This window comes from Vulpes lagopus, chromosome 10 (assembly GCF_018345385.1).
Source record: "Vulpes lagopus strain Blue_001 chromosome 10, ASM1834538v1, whole genome shotgun sequence".
Taxonomy (NCBI): domain Eukaryota; kingdom Metazoa; phylum Chordata; class Mammalia; order Carnivora; family Canidae; genus Vulpes; species Vulpes lagopus.
Genome location: NC_054833.1, coordinates 86,252,880 through 86,266,926, shown reverse-complemented (window position 1 = coordinate 86,266,926; position 14,047 = coordinate 86,252,880).

Sequence of the window (14,047 nt, the reverse complement as noted above, 5' to 3'; positions counted from 1 at the left end):
TGGAGGATGTGAGCTGCATGTGTGGGGACCCATCTCCTAGTCATGTGAATACTAGCAGTGACTGTCTTGCCACATCTTCCCTCTCCACCCATTTCCCTGGGCAAGACAAGGAGAGCGCCCCCAGGCATCCCACAAGGGGCAGACTACCATGGCTAGTGCACCTGAGAGCACTGTGGGGAGTCTTCTGGCCCCTGGGACTTGGAGCCCGGCTGTGGATAGAAATGGTCTGGGGAGTGGCTATCCCTCACACATATCAGAAGTGAGGCGAGGGTCCCAGCTGTTGGACAGAGGAGCAGCGGGGGGCTGAGCTTTGCGGAAAGGAAAGCTCATTGATTGCCCACCAGGGCAGGATGCCGTCAGCGGGGTCCCGGCTCTCTTGAAGCCAAACTGTGCAGCCTCTGGGGCAGCCGGGAACAGTGCGGGTCCATGTAGCCCTGGGTGCTTTGTCCCAGTGAAGGTCTCTGAGATCTGCTGAGACTGCGTTCTGGGGCTGCCATCCACTGGCACCTGTCCCCCTGGACACTGAACCCCACTGGTTCAGAGGTGGTGCCAGGCAAGGCCAGTGGAGGACCAGGGGCCACGGCTGGTTAAAGTGAGAAGTCACCTGTGGACTTGGGGTCCTCTTGTCCTGCTGTGGTCTTCAAATCCAGGAGCACCCCAGAAGGGACCAGTGTGTGCCCCCACTTCTAGCATTTGGCTCGTCAGGGTACATTGAGGCTGCGTGAAGTTGGAGCCATGGCACATGGCCTAAAGAATCTGATTTTGATTGTGAGGGTGACAGGGAGTCAGAGAAGTGCTTGAGCAGGTAGGGGGATGGTCAGACCCAGAAGAGCCAGGCTGGCCAGGGCCAGGCATGAGGTTCCTGTGGCTGTTGTAACCAATTTCCACAGATGGGGCCCCTGAAACAGTGGGGACAGTCTGGAGGACAGAAGTCCTATCATGTGAAGGTGTCACAGGACGGCACTGCCTCCAGAGGCTCCAGGGGAGGATCCTCCCTGCCTCTTGTGGCTTTTGGTGCTTCCTCTACCTCTGTGGTCCCACGACGTTCTACTTTGCCTCCTGTGCTTCTCTTGTGAGGGCCCTTGTCAGCGAGTTCACGGCCCACCCAGGTAATCAGCACGATCTCATCTGGAGACACTCAACTTCGAGTCATAATTGCAAAGACCCTATTTGCAAAAAAGTAACATTGACAGGTTCTAGGGGTTAGGATGTGGGTGTATCTTTTGGGGGGACCATCATTCAACCCACTATGCTCTCCCATTGGCTCCCCTGGCCCAAATACCAGGAATATGAGTTTTGTCCCAGGGCTTGCTTGCATCAGTGTTCAGGGAGGACAGCCAAGGGCAGGGGAGAGAAGTGTTGGAGTGTTTCTCTTCCCTTGGGTATAAGGGATTTTTTTCTTTTTAAATAATGGGTGTTGTTAGCACACAGACCTCACTAATTGAGGCTGGATCTGGGGGTACCTGCTGGCCTCTCAGGGTAATGACTTCCCTCTCAGGGCCCTCAGTAACCAGACTCTGCTGCTGGTAATTCCCCTGATGCATCGGACATCTTCCCTTTTAAAGCGTTCCTGTCTTGTTAAGTGTTCTGTCTAGCACAGGCTGTAATTATTTCTAGAAACTCGATTTCAGTATCAATTAGCACATCTTCAGATGTGTAGGAGGGTGAGCTCATTCCTCGTGCCCTGGCCTCTTGGAAATGCTTTTGGGTTGCAGCTCTGGGAAGGGCAGTGAGGGGGGTGGCAGGTACCCTCAGATCCCTTGTCACTTCTTGTGGGGGTGGGAGCATGGTCTTTGCGAAAGTCAGGATCCCTGGTAGGAGATGGGCTGGGAAAGAGGGCGGGGCTTTGCTCTCACTGGCAACATGCCTTTCCACCCCACCCTGGAGACAGTAGAGGGGACTGTGAGCTCTCTTGCAGGTACATTGCTCAGAAAGCCTCATTTCTAACCGAGGTCAAGTCAGGGCTGACTGGATTGTTTGCAGAGGAGCCTTTGCCTGTCGGAGGGCAGATGAGATGGATGACAGGGTGTTCTCGCCCCATGTTGGGAGGGATGCCCAGGCAAGCAGCCCCAGTGTGCTGGCCCCAGATGCCCTCTTCGACCCTGGCTGCTGGCTGGGGCTGGAGCTGGGGCTTTGGTAAGTGGTTGCCTGAGCTCCTGTCCTCAGGTGATGTCCTTGGGCGGGTGAGTGTGCACCTCTGTTTGCTGGGACAGTCCGGGTTTACACCTGCTGTCCTGGTATCCTCTTCTGTTGAGCACTTAACACACCCACTTCTATTCTTTCTTCCTCCCTCCCTCCCTATTGCAGGAAAACTCACATAATGTTAAATTAACCATTTTAAACGAACAATTCAGTGTTGTTTGATATGTTCGTAATGTTGTGCCAATATCGCCTCTTAGTGGTTCCAAAGCAATTCTTCCCCCCAGCGGAAGCCCTGGACCCGTTAAGCCATCTCTCCCCCGTACCCCTGGTGCCTCCCATCTCCTGGTAACTGCTCATCTGTTTCTGACTCTGTGGAGTCACTGATTCTGGACACTTGTTATAAATGACCACAGAGCCTTTGGCGACTGGCTTCTCTCACCGAGTGTGATGTTTTCTTGGCTCCCCCGCATGATAGCAGGCATCAGGTGTCTTTGTCGTCAGAGGTGGAAAACACAGGAATAAGACTGTGGCCACCTGTCAGGGGGCCTGGCTTTTCTCCATGAATTCCCGGCTCCCCAGGCACGGCTCCTGGAGTTTCTCCCTGGGGCCACTGTGTGTCACCCTGGGGAAGACCTGTCCAAAGGCTCCTCCTCCTGGTCCTCGGTTCCCGGTGGGGATTTGCAAGCCTCTGCTTGGAGTTTTAGTTGCTTGTTGACAGGGAAAGGGGAACCTCCCTGCTTCCACTACACTCTCTTGCTCATCAAAGCCTGGATATTCATCTGCCACTGGAGGCCGAGCTTCTTGGGGGGAAAGCTGAACACAGGCCCTATGCAGGCATCTCAGGCAGGACGAGCAGCTCTGTCTGGTGGGCGAGCCTAAGGAGACCGTCCTCCCAAGTTGGGTCCCCATTGGAGGCAGCTGGTAGGAAATGGAGCGCGTTCGCTGATGCTCAAAGCTGCTCTGATTGTACCGTTCTGGGCCTGAAAAGCTGCTTCAGTGAGCCAGATGCCTAGTTTCCAGCCCTGCTCTGCTGAGCTCCCCTGGTCCTTGTTGAGAACCCCACTGCCACGTCGGGTGTCTGGTCTGCAGAAGTCCCCAGCAGCTGCTCCCTGGGTCTCCTGAAGGTTCTGCCCTAATTCATTAAACAGCTGCAGATTTTTTCACTGATATGTTACTGTCCGGACATTTTTGCCTGTGCTGACTGGGTCCCATATGCATGTGGAGGCCCCAGGCAGAGCTTTGGGAGCCCCCTGGCTCGCCCTAGGTAAAGGGGCTATTATAGATCTGCTCCACTCTCTCTACTTCCTCCTCAAGCCTGGACATGTTCCTGGGGCCCGGACAAGAGAAGTGATGGGTTCAGCTGGGTCCCCTCTGGTCCTCAGAATGAGGCGGAGGAAGAGGGCTTGAGGTGTGATTCTTGGCCCGGTCACCCCCTTCTTCGGCACTATGGGTCTTGGCATCAGCCTTGGGAGAATCGTTAGGATGCTGGGCAGCTACCAAGCTACCAAGAAATGCAGAACCATCCTGCGGTGACTGCGCTACTGTGGAGACCCCCGCTTGCAAGCTGGGGAGATTGAGGGCCTGTCTGGGCTGCGCAGCTCCAGCGGGGCGGAGGTCTGGCCCAGTGCCCAGATGGGGGCCCTCTCCACTCCATCACGCTGCTGGCAGCTGCCAATGAAGCTGAATGGATGGGGGTAAAAGAGCTGGGCAAAATATCAGCCCCTGAAATGGTGCGAATGAAAACGCTTTGGGGTCTTGGGGAAAAATAACTAAACGGTGTCCTTGCTTAGCTTACATTTCTCCCATTTTTCTAAGAGAGCTGTCAGTGGGTTTGATTGCTTTGGACAGAGCCTGCTGATTGCCTGGAGAAGCCTTGAACTTTCCTGGGGGTAGGGAAATGAGATCAAAACTCTAGACTCTGCTGGAGACCGGTGGGCGTTGGAGCCTCTCTGGCCAGGGGCTGCCTCACGGTGCTTCTTGTCCCGGTGGGGAGGGTGAGTCCCCCCTCCTGCCCAGCAGGCAGGGTGCCCGTCCCCCAGGGGACCGCAAAGCCAGAGTCAGTTACTTTTGCTGCACGCAGAGCTCTCCAAGTACTGTGCGTCCCCTTGCCCTCTCCCGGCTCACGCTGTCTATACTCCGGTGGGATTGGGAAAGGTGATCCAATAAGGCACATCCATGATCCACCGAGCAAGTCCCTGTTTCCCCCGTGCCGCTGTCTGATCTTCAGGCTGATGCCTTCCCTTTGTTTGCTTTCATTTCTACATTAAAAAAAAAAAAAATCTCAGTCTTCATGGATTTTATTTTCTTGACTCTAGGAAACTAACCTTTTCTTTTGAAGGAAGAAATGAGATTCTGGATTCTTCAGCACGTCCTAGTTACCTTTGCACGCGTGCAGTCCTGACTTCCCAACAAAGCTGGGCTCACTTACTGGGCGGAGAGGCTTGGAACCCAGGTGGCGTGCAGCACGGTGCTGGGCTCACATGGAGCTCTGGTTCACTGTGTTGAACGCAAGTGGTCTCCCTTGGAGACCCTCGGTGGTGTTCACCGGCCCTGGATGGCGTGCCATCTTCAAGGACCAGCCTGGCCCTGGATCTGGGGGTGTGGGTCGCCTCCCTTTAGCTGCTGCCACTAGCCAGGCTGACCAGACACAAGCCTTGGATGAAAGTCCTGGCCTCAAGGTGTGGGATTTGGCATTCCGAGTACACTGCTGGGGAACCAGAGCCCTGGGCGGTGACTGTTGACCAATGGGAAACTGGGCGGATACTTCCTTCCCCGCCCCTGCCCCTTACTGTGGGACAGCTGGGAGCACAGTTTCTTCTGGAGGCCTGGCTGGAGGAGCACATGTGCCAGATTGACACGCTGGCCAAGGGACATGTGGAGCTCTGTGGCTCATCGCAGAACAGCAGGCAGCCCATGGTGGGCCACTCAGCCTTGCCTCACGCTTCCCCTGCCCCTCTTCTCCCTCACTGTGGCTGACCTGGGTTTTTACCTCCTGGATAGAGCCATAGCACTTTAATCCTTGCCTCAGGCTTGACGCTCTGGAAAACCTAAGACCTAGTGCTTTTGCCCAGCTTGGGGAGGAGGGGTCTTGCTTTGTTCTAGATTCTCCTGGAATCTGCTAATATAAAGCATCACAGCTCACAGCAGTGCTCAAGGCCCCTTGGAGAATGGGCAGCCACCTGCCCATCTCCTCTCTGCTGCTGATGGTCAAGACCCCCAAGAGTCTAGGTTGATGCATCATCAGTAGGATAGAGGGCTGTACTCCTCGGGAGCAATTGAAGTAGAGAGGAACTGTTTTGTGTGTGCATGTGTGTATGTGCATGTGTGTGCACACGTGTATGGCATACCCATGCACACTTAAGTGTCTGAAATGCACATGTGTGCATGTGTACACGGGCATGCATACATGTCCATGTATGCACACACGTGCAGGTGTACATGTATGCACTGTGCATGCACAGCAGCATGCCTGCACACATGGGTGTGTGTATGTGGCTTCATGTGTGTATGAATGTATACATATGCATGCATATACACATGTGTGTCTTGTGCACGTGTCCGTATGTGTGTGCACATGGATGTGCACGTGGATGTGTATGGACACACGAAATGGCCTGCCCTCAGAGGCGTCCCTGGAGGGGACACTTCTGCGCCCTGCATCACTTAGGATCCTGGCCTCCTATGGGGACCAGGAACAGCGCCAGCCAGCCTGGCCAGCCCCATATGCCTCCTGTCCCCGGATGGCCACCTCCTCGCTTGCTCTCGCCTCTGCTTGCTCACTTAGCTCCCCGTGATGGATTCCTTCACACAGTTCTGATGACTCGCTCCTCCCGTTTAGCTTTAATTAGGTTCCATAAAACATCTCCTGCTGTGAGTTCTGGTTCAGTAATTACTATATCTTTCAGGTTCAAAGAAACCTGAATCTTTCCTTTTAGTAATTTAACAGAACATTTCACGCTTTGAGGGCTAAATGCCCTCCAGATTCTGCAGTCCTCTCCAAAGTAACTCTGAGAGGTATTGTTTTTATTTCTGGGAGAGCCTAGTTTTCCTCTTAATTCTCTCCCCAACGTCTTTTCAGATGCTGCACGGGGCCCTGGCCTCCTGTGCAGGAGACAAAAATCTCCGTGGTCTGCTCCCAAAGCCAGCAGCGGGAACCCCAGGGAGACGAGCTGCAGAACTTCCACTCTGCTGCAGCCAGCCTGGGGAGAGAGCCCCCGTAGTGCTGCCTCTCATTAAGATTATTTCCTTTCTTTCCTCTAATACTTGCTCCAAATAATTGTGTTGGAGGTGCTCACAACGGTATTCTCAGGGTGGGGAGACTCGAAGCTGTCCTCCTTCGGGCAAAATGGGCCTGGCTTGTTCACGCCCAGCAACTCCCAGGGTCTCTGAGGCCACCAGCCTCCTCTGAGCTGCCACCACCACTGTCCTGGGCCCTCGGAGCACTCCCTGTGGCCTGGTGCCCCTGGGTGCCCCCACCTGCTCTCCTCTAGTTGGCAAGGTCCACCTTCTGACAATATAAGTTTGAACAATGAAGATCTAATCTCTTAGCAACTTTGAAGTTCATAATCTGGTGTGGTGGACTGTATTCGCTCTGCTGTGTGTTCGATCTCCAGAATTTATTTATTCTGCTAGATGCAAGTTTGTGTCCTTAAACAGCAAAGGATGATTACGCAACATGACAGAGGTCGCTGATTGTATTGCAATATATAAATGTATTGAACTGATGTGCTGTGCATAAACTCACACAATGTTATATATCAATTATATATCTTGATAACAATAAATATATTAAAAAATAAAGTAAATCTCCCTTTGTTCTTGGGAGGAGAGTCCAGCACTTCCTCTGGCTCTGTTCTCAGCCCTGCCCCTTTGGGCGCTGGGGGTGGAGCTGCCTCTCTGGTGGGGGGAGCTAGTCAGGGCAGCACCCCACCGCTCTGCATCTCCAGTCTGTGGCTGACTTTTGGGTTTGGTGGGGAGCTGAGTCTGTCACCCTGTCCGCCATTTCCTTCAGCTCTGCTTTTTGGGGTAATGAGGGTGACAGTTCTGATCTCCCCTGCCTGCCACTTTATCCTGTTTCCAGTTGGTCCAGATCCCAGCCAGGGAGAGGGGATGGGTTATTTCTCAGCCCTTCTGGGGCCCAAGTCCCCGGTGTGTGCTGTCTCCCTGCCTAGTTCCCTCCTTCTCTAACCACCATCCTCCTTGGCCACAGTCTCAATTCTAGCTCCCCTGGTTATTTCTTGGGCAATGGTTGTGATTGGAATGGTTGACGTATTGGGGTGTTTTTGTTTAATGGCTGTCTCCCCACCAGGCCCTGTGCTCCATGGGACGAGGACAGCATCTGTCTTGCCACCCCACCCCCCACCCCCCAAATCTGTAGCACCTGTCTCCAGGGAGTTGTCAGTCTGGGGAGGAGGAGAAGCAGCAAACAATAGATAAAAGACTCATCCTCTGCACTGAAGGGTGCCACATGGGGCAGGTGAGGGGCCGCTGGGAAACACCCCAGTCACCACCTTGTCTGTAAAATGAGGACCCTAACAGTGGGGGAGTTAACTCACAGCACTTCACTTTATCCATGTGATCAGTGTGCTCTGAGAACCTTTTTGTCTTTCTCCTATTGTGAGTGTGTTGGGACCAGGTGTGGATGCAAACACTTGTGGAGGCCTGGCTAGGGTGTCCCCATCTGCTTCTGGGGAGGGGAGGATAGGAAGAAAGGTCCTGTAAGGACACCCGTTTATCAAAGCTGCTGACTCCTTCCAGCAGGAGGGAGATTCTGCTGCTGGCTTTGGGGCCTCCCAGGGCACCCAGAGATGGAATGAGGGAGTGAACCCCAGTGGAAGGCAAGGTTGGGGGGGGGGAAGTGGGGGCGGGGGGGGGTCCTGCACCCTCCAGCCCCCTGCCTGACATTATTATAGAATTTTTCTCTTTGCTCAATTTAGTCTGTATCCTTTGCTGTGGTAGACCATCACCATGACTGTCAAGATTTTCCTGAGTTCCTTGAGTCTTTCTAGCAAATGACTGAAACTAGGGGTGGTTTGGGAGACCCTCTAACACACCACGACTCTGGAGGGGGGAATGGAACCAAGCTAGAGTTCTTGAAACATTAAGTTTTGATGTAATTCTAAATTAATGTCAAAGTTGTACGAATAGTGTGAGCAAGTGTTGTGTTCTCCACCCAGATGCAAACTCTTCACATTTCCCCCAACGTGCCTCATCATTCTCCTCCTTGGTATATGTATTCAAATGTATTCAACTGTCCCATCACGGGCTTTCTGCCTGTTTGTCATTATCCAGGATCCGGGTCCAGGTCGTGATTGCGTCTCTCCAGCCTGCTGCCATCTGCGGGTGTTCTGCGGCCTTCCTCTGGGAACTTTGATGTTGGCATCTTAAGAGAGACTAGGCTAGTCATTTTGTATTATCATTTATTTTGAGTTTTGTGTCATAACGATCAGATCCGGGTTATGTGTTCTGGGCAGGTGGACTCCCGAAGCGGCGCTGTGTCCTCGCCAGCCAAATGCGTCAGGAGGCACAGGGGTGGCGGGGCCTCAGTAACGGAGTACTGATCACTCGGTTGTGGTTGTGCCCCCCAGGATTCTTTGCTTGCTGTGAGTTACTTGTTTCCTTCTGCAATTACTAGGTCATCTGTGGGGAGATGCTCTGAGAGTAGGTGAATATCGCGCCTCTAAATAAACCTTTACACCGACTGGTTTGGGCATGGCTGGATGATTCCCTAATTTCAGCATTCCTTATGTATTTATTAAAAGGCATTCTGTAAGGAAGAACTCTCCTTTATTTCCCCAATAATTTATTGGAGTTATCATATTGATACTTGTTGAATTTATTTATTCCATCTGTTCCATTTTTATTAAATATATTTATTTATTCATTGATTTATATGTGTATGGACTCATGCAGTGGGCTATAATCCATTTTTTTTTTTAATTTTTTTTAATTTATTTATGATAGTCACAGAGAGAGAGAGGCAGAAACACAGGCGGAGGGAGAAGCAGGCTCCATGCACCGGGAGCCTGATGTGGGATTCGATCCCGGGTCTCCAGGATCGCGCCCTGGGCCAAAGGCAGGCACCAAACCGCTGCGCCACCCAGGGATCCCGGCTATAATCCATTTTTGCAGTGGGCTATAATCCATTACTCTCATTAGTGTTCTGCACAGATTGCCTAGGATATGGTTCAGGGGAGCCCTTCCAGACATTGGCTTCCGGGTCCTTTGAAAGCTCTCCATCATTCTTGGAGCATCTGCTCTCTCCTGGGGCTCACTGTGCATCACCTTGCCTCCTGGAGTCCCAGTGGGACTTTCTCTTTTGTCAGATGCCAATCCCACTCCAGGGCCCTGGGGGGCCTCGGGGCAGGATCCTCATGGGCTCTGGTGGATGGCCCCAAACAGCTCACATTTGTGGAGTGCTGATTGATGGTTTCATCTCTTGGAAATGGATGTGTCTCCTACTTTCAGTCTCAGAGCATGATTTGGACTAATTCATCTCTGATGAAGATGCCCAGTGAAATGGGCAAGTCAGGCAAACACCGTTGGCCACATACATCGGTACCTGACTGAACCCGTTCTCACAGGATGAGGGGCTGGATGTTGTTGAGCCTTTTCAAATATATGCCTGTGATGTGTCTCCAACACGCAGGCACCTACCACGTGTTCATTCCCTCCTTGTCTTCTCCTTTGCTCTGAGGGCAGGGGCTCTTGTTCCCTGCAGGCTCCAGATACCCCTGCAGAGTCTCCCAGCAAGCAGAAGCTCAGCAGACATCTGCTAATCCTTTTCAATCTGCGTTTGTGTGCGTATGTGAATGCATGTGTGAGTGCCTCTTTTATGCATGCACACACGCACAGCAAGTGTGCACCTACAGAAACGTGTGTGAATGTGTGTGTGTACATGTGATGCATATGTGAGCACATATGCATCTGTGTCTGTGGGTATGTGCGTGTGTATATAGAGGTAAGCATGTATGCATGTTTGTGCATATGTATGTGTGCCTGTGTGTGTGTGTGAGAGAGAGAGGATGTATGTTTACATGCGTGTCTGTGTAGGATACTGCATGAAGGAATCACTGAACAGTTGGCAAGCGGGATCATCCAGGCTGCTCCGAAGAATTTCTGTGCCTCAGCTCTAACCCCAACATTGCCCTGACCCTGCCCTTGGCAGGAACATTATTTATTAGGATTAGAAAGGATGTGAATCCATTCTGCTTAGGGAGGGGGCCAAGAATAGGCACACATATATTTAAGAGAAGGAATGATGCTGGAAGAAAATACTATGTTGTAAGTGACACCAACTTTCACACCAGGTTTGGAGAATCTGGCCATTGCCCACCTGCCATTTCCTGCATCTGAGAGTGAGCTCCTCATCCTTCGGGGTGTTTGAGCCTAGAGGAGCCCTCTCAAGTAGGTTGGACCGGCTGACCCCTGGGATTCCTTATGACTTGGAGGGAGAACAGCTTGCTCAGACAAGGGTGCAACCCTGAGAGGAGGTGGGGCTGGCACTCTATTCCCCTCCTGGAGGTCCCAAGGAAAGACTCTGATGCTACTTCTCACTAAAGCAGAAGTGACTGATTAGGCTCAAAGTGTTTCTCCTTCCAAGATTCCTCTTTTCTTTTCTTTTTTTGTTTTTAAAGATTTTATTTATTTCAGAGAGAGAGAGAAGAGAGAGAAAGAGTAAGCACAAGCATGTGGGGGCAGAGGGAGAGGGAGAAGCAGACTTCCTGCTGAGCCCAACATGGGGCTCAATTCCAGGACCCTGAGATCATGACCTGAGCTGAAGGCAGATGCTGAACTGATTGAGCCACCCAGGTGCCCCAGCTTTTTTCTTTTCTTTTTTTGAATGTTCGCTGAGTCATTTCATGTGCTGCGCTCAATGCCAGATACCTTTGTGACTTCTCATTAAATTTTTACAACATCCTTGGGGATGTGTGTATGTGAATCTTATCCCTTTTTTATGGGGAAGTGCATTGAGGCTTGGAGAGGTCAGGGATTTCTTAAGAATTTTCCCTGCCAGACAGAGACTGCTGGTATAAATTCCACGCCAGTCCCACCTGGAACTACAGGGCAAGGTTGCTTCTTGCCTCAGTTAATAGGCCAAAGACCTTCACTGTGGTGAACCAACAGTCCTTGGTCCTCCCATCCTCCCTCCCTATCTCCCACTGCTTCCTGGAAGAGGTGTTCCTGGAACACTCCTCCCATGCTCCCACCCCAGGGCCTTTGCATCTCCTATTCCCACTGTCTGGGACGCTCTGCCTGGTGTCAGCAGAGTTCCCTTTGTCCCTTCCTTCAGGTGTGTGTGATCTCTGTCAGCCCTTCCTGATAGCTATGTTCTCTAGTCTGCCCTCCTCACAAAATTACCACCTGACATCCAGATACTTAATTGTCAACTATTTTCTGCTCCCCAACTGGAGCATAAACTGTTTGAAGTCTGGTGTTTTGACTGCTCTCTTCATGGCCTGACTGGATTATTTTTTAAAGATTTTATTTATTTACTCACGAGGGACACAAAGAGACAGGCAGAGACACAGGTAGTGGGAGAAGCAGGCTCCCTGTGGGGAGCCCGATGTGGGAGTCAATCCCAGGACCCTGGGATTACACCCTGAGCCGAAGGCAGATGCTCAAAGCCTGGCCAGACTGGATTCTAAAGGAAGTGGGCCAACACGAGGCGGAGCTGTGTCTGCTTGGCTCTCTGGGGTCCCCGGGATCGCATGGGGTGTGGCCTGCTGGTCTCCCTGGAGCACCCGGGGCCATTGCACCACCAGCCCTGCAGCACGAGGCCTCTGGATCATACCTGCTCACAGGTGTTAACCTCCACACTTCTCAGAAATTTCCAGGGGCTTATGGAGCTTATTCATTCAGCTGCTCAAAGGGTGGTCCCCAAACTGTTACTGGTTTGGTCAAGAAAATACAGAAATTGAGAGCAAGCATTTAGAAATCCTTGTAATTTTCAGGGTAATTTTATGTCTGTTGAATGTAATAAAAAAATTGTGGCTTGTATTTTGTATGTTTCCTCATTTCACTTTTCTATTCATCCATTTTTACCACATTTTATAAAAGTACTGGTTCACGATGAATAGGAAATAAAAAAAAATGCGTCCTCCACAGATAGTTCATAAGTCTGCCTTAGAGAGCAACTTAATTATGGAGGACCACATTTAGGAAAAGTCTGTGGCTTTAGAAAGTGGCCTGGATGGAGTGCCAAAGGGAACAAGGGCAAAAGGCAGAGGAGTCAGGCAGGAGGGGGGTCACCAACGACTACTAGAGCTGCTGGTCCCTCAGACCCGGGGATTAGATTAGGGGAAGATATGACTGTTGGTCTTCCAATATGTGAAAGGCTGTCCTGGGTGGGGCCAACCAATTCTATGTAGCTCCCATTGATAGGATTAGAATTTTGTCTACAGCAGGTATTCAAATATTCACTGAATGAGAGTATCAATTCATGGTAATGGTTTATCTGTCCATCTCAATCCATCCATCCATCCATCCATCCATCCATCCATCCATCCATCTATCCATCCATCCATCTGTTCATCTATCACATATTTGTTAGGCACTCATTATGCTGATTATTAGAATAGACACTACTCTAGCTGGTGAGGATACAACAGTAAGGAAAAAAACAGCACTCTTTGCCTTCATGGAGCTGACATCCTAGTAGGGGAGGAAGATAAGCAAGTAATCAAATACAACGTTCCCATATTATGCTAAGTGCTCTGAGAGAGAAGGAGAATGATAGGTGGGAGGGATTGACTTTGAGTTGAGTGACTGGGAAATCTATTCAAGGAGCTGATGTTCGTGCTGAAACTGGAAGCATAAGAAGGAGGGAGATTAGGGAGGGTGTGCTGGAAGAAGAGGCAGAGGGGTGCATACAAGGAGCCGGGGAAGGCGCTGAGCACATGGGTAGGACAAGGTGAGGCTGGAGCATTAGACAGGGCCAGACTGGTCCAGGCCTTGTGTGTCATGGAGAGTGCCCCGGTCCTGGAGGCATTTCAGTGAAACATGGTGAGCATCTGTCGGGCACACTGTATTCCTAAAGGGGTGGGGATCCTTCTGAGGATACTCCGACTGCTGAGACTCTGGGACTGCAAAGCCTGCAGGGGTCACAAAGCCAGTGTCCCTGGGGACTGGCAGGTAAATCGTGCAAGTGCTGCCCGCCAGATGGGATTGCCCAGTGGGTGGGGCCAGGGGCCTGGGGTGAACTGGCTCAGTGCTACCTGCTGGTAGCCCTGCATAAGAGGGGGCTGGTGTCAGCAAATCTCCAGCTTTCTCAAGAGAACCCAGAGGTTAGGTTTTTATATATATAACCTTCTAAATTTTAAGTGTGACCTCAAATGGAAAACAAACTAACCACAGGACAAACAACTTTGTCTCTGGGCTGGGTCCAGGCCATAGGTGTTTGTTTGCAAGCCCCCGGTGCCTGGCACTCAGACAGCCCACACCCAGCTCTGCTTCACTGTTGCAACAAGAAGGGAGCTGCAGGGTCCCTGGGCGTCAGGAAGCTGTCTGCACTGGGCTCCTGGGGCCGTTCCTGGCAGTGCGGGTCACAGCGCAGTGGCTCTTCCAGGTGCTGCCCCCCCCATTCCAGGCTCACAACAGAGGCCTCATGGGAGGGGGGTGCAAGGGTGGTGCTGGAAAGCGGGGTGGGGAGGCCCTGACTTAAATTCGTGTATCCATTCCCGGTGTAAGGAAGTCATCCATGCTTATTGTAGACTGAAGCAGGGAGCAGTGGAAGGAAGAATGCCATCTGGAATGTCACCACTCTTAGAAAGTGGCCATGACATTCTGGCCCTTCCCATCTTTTTTCAGGGAGGATGTGGCCGTTTCCAAGCCATGGCCGCAAAGGCTTTGGCTCTCCTCCCAGTGAGAGCGGGTCAGTGCCCTGCCCTTGAGTCTGGGCAGGTCC